Below are 6431 nucleotides of genomic sequence, written 5' to 3' on the forward strand. Positions count from 1 at the left end.
CACGGACAGCGGTTCTACCTGTGCGTACGGACAGTGAGGCGACGCTCTACCGCTCGTAAGCTCTATCATTATGACGTAGTGGAATGTTATTGTTATGAGTTTTTTAAAGTAGACTCGCACGTAACTGAGAGCTTCCGAGTTCGCTTCGGGATCCTTGCCGCTTCTCCTCCGTTTTGTCCCCGGATTTCAAGGCTTGCCGCGATGGGGGGGGGGGGAGGGGATGTTCCTTCTTTACCCCTCACTTAAAAAGGAAAAGAGAGAAGAATATAGCAATAAATACACGATTCTCTGCTCCTTTAAACTATGGGTCATGTGGGAGAAATCTAGTCGTTCTGAAGTTTTCTAACATTTAAACATGTTTTTAACAGATCTTTACCCTGACATTGACAAACCTAGACAGCATCTTAAAAAGCAGAGACATCACCTTGCCAACAAAGGTCTGTATAGTTAAAGCTATGGTTTTCCCAGTAGTGATGTATGGAAGTGAGAGCTGGACCATAAAGAAGGCTGATCGCCGAAGAATGGATGCTTTTGAATTATGGTACTGGAGGAGACTCTTGAGAGTCCCATGGACTGCAAGAAGATCAAACCTCTCCATTCTGAAGGAAATCAGCCCTGAGTGCTCACTGGAAGGACAGATCCTGAAGCTGAGGCTCCAATACTTTGGCCACCTCATGAGAAGAGAAGACTCCCTGGAAAAGACCCTGCGGGCACAAGGAGAAGGGGATGACAGAGGACAAGATGATTGGACAGTGTTCTCGAAGCTACCAGCATGAGTTTGACCAAACTGCAGGAGGCAGTGGAAGACAGGAGTGCCTGGCGTGCTCTGGTCCAGGGGGTCACGAAGAGTCGGACACGACTAAACAACAACACACCCTGACATTAAGGGTCTCATACTTTACCGACTGAGATATCCAAGTCAATAGTATATCTATCTCTTTATAGTTTTAATTCTATCAATGCTTTTTTTAATCGTTTTTTCTATGTTTTTAGCTGTTCCTATTTTTATCTGGAATCCACCTTGAGTCCCATCAGGGGAAAAGGTGGGACAACAATTATTATTACTATGATTGTGCATTGCATCTCATACTGACCGATGGAGCAAAAGCTTTCTGACATGCAACTGAGTTCTGGATCAGGGCGGGGTAGACAATTTAAGTAGATTGCTGCATTCTTTATTTCGCGGGGAAGATGGATGGAAATCCAAGCCAGCCTGTGCTCCCTCTAATAGTTTGCAACAGTAACAACAGACTACCTTACAGGGCTGCCGTAAATCACAGGTGGACTTTGGGCTCTCAAATATTTGCAGCGCCCTGCGTGATGCTAAAATTTGGCACCCCCCTCCTCTCGCACTCCATTCTATGTCATTGCTGCAGCGCACGCAGTGGCACTAGTGCCCAGTGCAGCCAAACCGCTTGCGCTACCCTAAAACCGCTTCTGTTTACGTGCCCCACTCTCAGCCGCCTCCCAACCCCAACCTGCCCTGTGAGTTCACAGGGGAGGCAGAAGCGAGGAAGCTGAGGCAAGAAGTGCTCCTGATATTTGTTCCTGAAGGGACCCTTGAGCAGCTCAATATAACATACTGTTCTACTTTTATAACATTTGCTTCTTTTAAATATTGCTGAGAGTTTGGGAGGTTAGTCTGTATGATGCCTGAGCCTCTTCTAATTCCTGGGTTCCTGGATCCAGCAAGGGTTAAAATCTAAAGGGGGATTCCATTGTTCAACTGGATGGGCAAGTTTGTTTGTGACAAAATGGCCATAGTTGTAATAATAATAATAATAATAATAATAATAATAATAATAATAATAATACTTGTACCCCGCCCATCTGACCAGGCTTCCCCAGCCACTCTGGGCAGCTCCCAACAGATTATTAAAAACATGATAAAGCATCAAACATAAAAAAAAACTTCCCTAAACAGTCCTTCAGATGTCTTCTAAAAGTCAGATAGTTTTTTATTTCTTTGATATCTGATGGAAGGGCATTCCACAGGGCAGGTGCCACTACCGAGAAGGCCCCCTGCCTGGTTCCCTGTAACTTGGCTTCTCGCAGTGAGGGAACCGCCAGAAGGCCCTCAGAGCTGGACCTCCATGTCCGGGCAGAACGATGGGAGTGGAGATGCTCCTTCAGGTATACTGGGCCAAGGCCATTTAGGGCTTTAAAGGTCAGCACCAACACTTTGAATTGTGCCCGGAAATGTACTGGGAGCCAATGTAGGTCTTTCAGGACCGGTGTTATATGGTCTCGGCGGCCACTCCCAGTCACCAGTTTAGCTGCTGTGGGATGTTGCCAATGAAGCACCGCCATTAGAATTAAGGACCACCATTAGAACTCAGGAAGAAAGGGAGAAACATGCTGAGGAAGGCACACTTGGCAAACCCTCACCATGATCAACTCCCACTCAGAAACCTACTGTACGTCCCCACTGTCGAAGGACGTGTGGATCCAGAATTGGCCTCCACAGTCACATACAGACTCACTGTTAAAACCTCTGCCCACTCTGCCCCAGCCACTCTGGGTGGCTTCCAACGCTAATAATAATAATAATAATAATAATAATACATCAAACATTAATAGTAACAATAAGATCCTATATAAAAAGTCATAATAATTTTAAAATAAACAACTTGTACCAAATAAAGCAACATGCAGTAATATGCGTCTCCAAAGCATGGCAGCACTGACTGACCACATTTTGAATTAAGTAAGTGAAGGAATTTTATCATCTAAAAGTGGCGGGGCGGGGGCATTCGAACGTTAAGTCCCAGAGTCTTAACATTACCTAGCAGCAACACTAACTGCCAAGAAAGAGCAAATATATCCTACAAAGAAGAGAGAGAACAGATAAAGAGGAAAGGAGACATTTGAAATTTGCACTTTTTAACACTCCTCTCCCCACCTCACTAGCTCAGATAAACTGTTTCCATGACAATATCCCCATATCTAACTCTATATGTGACTAGCCTTTTGTGGAACACTTACAAGTCCTCAAGAAGATTTGTACAGTATAGTGACTGCTCTCTCCTTTAATAAGCATTATAGACTTGGAAGGGACCTGCAGGGTCATGTCTGCCAAACGCCAGCAATTCAGGGAACTCAACCAAGGCATCCATGATAGATGGCCGTCCAACCTCTGCTTAACAGTGGAGTAGGAGGGCTGAAAAAAATGCCAATATATTTCACAAATGGGAACCAATGGCTGTGCAGAATAGGAAAGTGGATGTAAGTGCAAGGGGTGGAATATTTGAGGGCAGAATTCATGAAGGTCTGAATTCAGGAACTCATAGTTTTGTCACGGGATGGAATACTCCTCTGCCTGTCGGGGGAGGCTTATTCCATGCAGCAAAATGTAGGAGACAGCTGTATGAATCAGACCCCTGCTTTCACAGTTTAAATAGTGCAGCATGTTCCTATTAAAGTGTCAAAAGTGTTTGCTATTTACAGACCAAGGAACTTATTAATATAGAAAACGGTTTGCTGTAAACCATCTGGTACTCCTGATGTTTTCCTTCTCAGCTACTTCCTGTATTTATGGTGTTATTAAAATTGACATGTGCCTTAATTTTATTTCTAACTACCCGCATAGACCTAGTTGAGATGCTCGGGACACAGTTTGGATTACAGTGGTACCTCGGGTTACAGACGCTTCAGGTTACAGACTCCACTAACCCAGAAATAGTACCTTGGGTTAAAAACTTTACTTCAGGATGAGAACAGAAATCGTGCGGCGGCGGCACGACAGCAGCAGGAGGCCCCATTAGCTAAAGTGGTACCTCAGGTTAAAAACAGTTTCAGGTTAAGAACGGACCTCCAGAACGAATTAAGTTCTTAACCCAAGGTAAAGGTAAAGGGATGCCTGACCGTTAGGTCCAGTCGCAGGCGACTCTGGGGTTGCAGTGCTCATCTTTCTTTATTGGCTGAGGAAACTGGCGTACAGTTTCCGGGTCATGTGGCCAGCATGACTAAGCCACTTCTGGTGAACCAGAGCAGCACACGGAAACGCAGTTTACCTTCCTGCTGGAGCAGTACCTATTTATCTACTTGCACTTTGACGTGCTTTCGAACTGCTAGGTGGGCAGGAGCAGGGACTGAGCAACGGGAGCTCACCCCATTGCGGGGATTCAAACCACTGACCTTCTGATCAGCAACAATGGGTTGATCTTGTGTGCAGTGATTACTTTCACTTTTTTTCAATGATTGTTATTGGTCTTTAAAATAAAATAAAATATGAAAGCAGATTGAAAAACGAGCAATGTGTCCTTGCTGTGCCATGATTGGCTCCTGAGTTGATAGTCTAGTCCGTGTGTGGCTGGGTGGTGATACTGGGATGTCAACTTGGGCTTGTATTGACACCTATGGGATGTAACTACTTACAACATCTCTCCCATCCCTGTAATAACATTTCAGTGGCAGGGGAGGATAAGATTCTGAATAGGCTCTCCAACCCTTCCCACCACAGCCACAAATCTGCCTCTTTCCAAAGCCCTTGTGTTGGCACTGTAGTTGTTACACAGCCTTAACATCTTGACTGTTATGAAGTTGCTGTTATATCCTGCCATTAGGATGTGGAAGAGATCTGCTGTCCTCCTAGCGCATCAGTATCAGAGACACTGCTGCCTCGAAGGATGTGCAGGTGCAACTCCCCATATGGGCCTGTCAAATACTCCACTGTGCTGCACCAGTGAAGCTCTGCTGGTGGAACAGCTAGAAAAGGAAAGAACACATCTATCTTGTATTAATTCAGGCTACGATCATGCCCCCCATTGATAGTGCAATGCTATACAGTGGTACCCCTGGATACGCACACCTCTGGTTGCATATCCTTCAGGATGCGAACGTGGCAAATCCAGAAGTATTTTTCCAGGTTTCGCCGCACACACATGCACAGAAGCGCTCTACCGTGCCGTGCGCATGCGCATAATAGGCACCTCCGGTTGTGAATTCCTCGGGATCTGACCAGAGCTCTGGAAAGGATCCTGTGCGCAACCAGAGGTACCACTGCACTGACCTCAGTGCTGGCACCATTGAGTTCAACGAGAGGAAAAGCAAATTTTAAGAAGAGTTGCTGTCTTCCAATGACTGCCCTATCTACATCACCATGACAGAGAATAGGATATAGTATAAATTAGAACCTAATCACAGCACACCACCAGGGTATAAACTTCCACACAGGAAATCTTCAACTTTGGTCATAGGATGTACTACAGCATTGGGCTATATTTTCATGGATGGTCTTAGGTTGTGTATGCAACACACACAATGGATTCTCCAAGCAGAACTATGGAGAAAGGGCACTTTGCACCACCAGGCTCTCTCCATAACATTGCAAGGAAATGGAGCGCGTTGGCGAATAGGTTTGCCCTGCTGTCGTAATCCTGTTCTGATGCAGGTTAACTCCCTGACAGAACTGCATGGTAAAGTGGAAGGAAATTCGTGAACTGAACTGAATTTAAATAAATCTGCACAATACCAAAACCTCAACATAGCTTTTTGTGATACTGATGGAAGCTTTAGATAACATAAATTAAATAAACAAATATTTACATGCAGCGTTAGAAGGCCATCTTTAAAATAACAACACTCTGTTATGGTAATGCAGTATTGTTGTTGTTGTTTAGTCGTTTAGTCGTGTCCGACTTTTCCTGACCCCATGGACCAGAGCATGCCAGGCACTCCTGTCTTCCACTGCCTCCCGCAGTTTGGTCAAACTCATGCTGGTAGCTTTGAGAACACGGTCCAACCATCTCGTCCTCTGTCGTCCCCTTCTCCTTGTGCCCTCCATCTTTCCCAACATCAGGGTCTTTTCCAGGGAGTCTTCTCTTCTCAAGAGGTGGCCAAAGTATTGGAGCCTCAGCTTCAGGATCTGTCCTTCCAGTGAGCACTCAGGGCTGATTTCCTTCAGAATGGATAGGTTTGATCTTCTTGCAGTCCATGGGACTCTCAAGAGTCTCCTCCAGCACCATAATTCAAAAGTAATACAGTATACTAGAACACAATAATAGCCTAAATCTGTGTGCCACAGCTAATTCAGTTCCCTTATTCACCTTTGCTTCTGTTCATAAATAAATTAAAAGTTGCAACTGATTATGCCAACGAAAGTGTGCAGCAGTAGTAACTATATCCGTTTGTTACTAACACTAACCCAAGGGGAGGAAAGCAAGGGGTGTTGGGTTCCTGCAAGAGAAAACTCACGGTGTCCTGTTTGCGAAATTGCTCTAAATATCTTGCATGTTAGTGGGTATTATATCCCATCAGCCAGTACTTTTTTTCAAAAAAAATGTTTAGGGGTACTCGCATTTTCCGACTCATATTGAAATACTGCCCCTCAATGAGGCCAATCTTAGATTCACAAAATGTTTAGGGGTATGCGTACCCCTGCGTCACCCCAGAAAAAAAGCACAGTAGAACAGCTCAATAACATCACAACT

The sequence above is a fragment of the Podarcis melisellensis genome (assembly GCF_964234715.1).
Source record: "Podarcis melisellensis genome assembly, chromosome: 13".
Lineage (NCBI taxonomy): Eukaryota > Metazoa > Chordata > Lepidosauria > Squamata > Lacertidae > Podarcis > Podarcis melisellensis.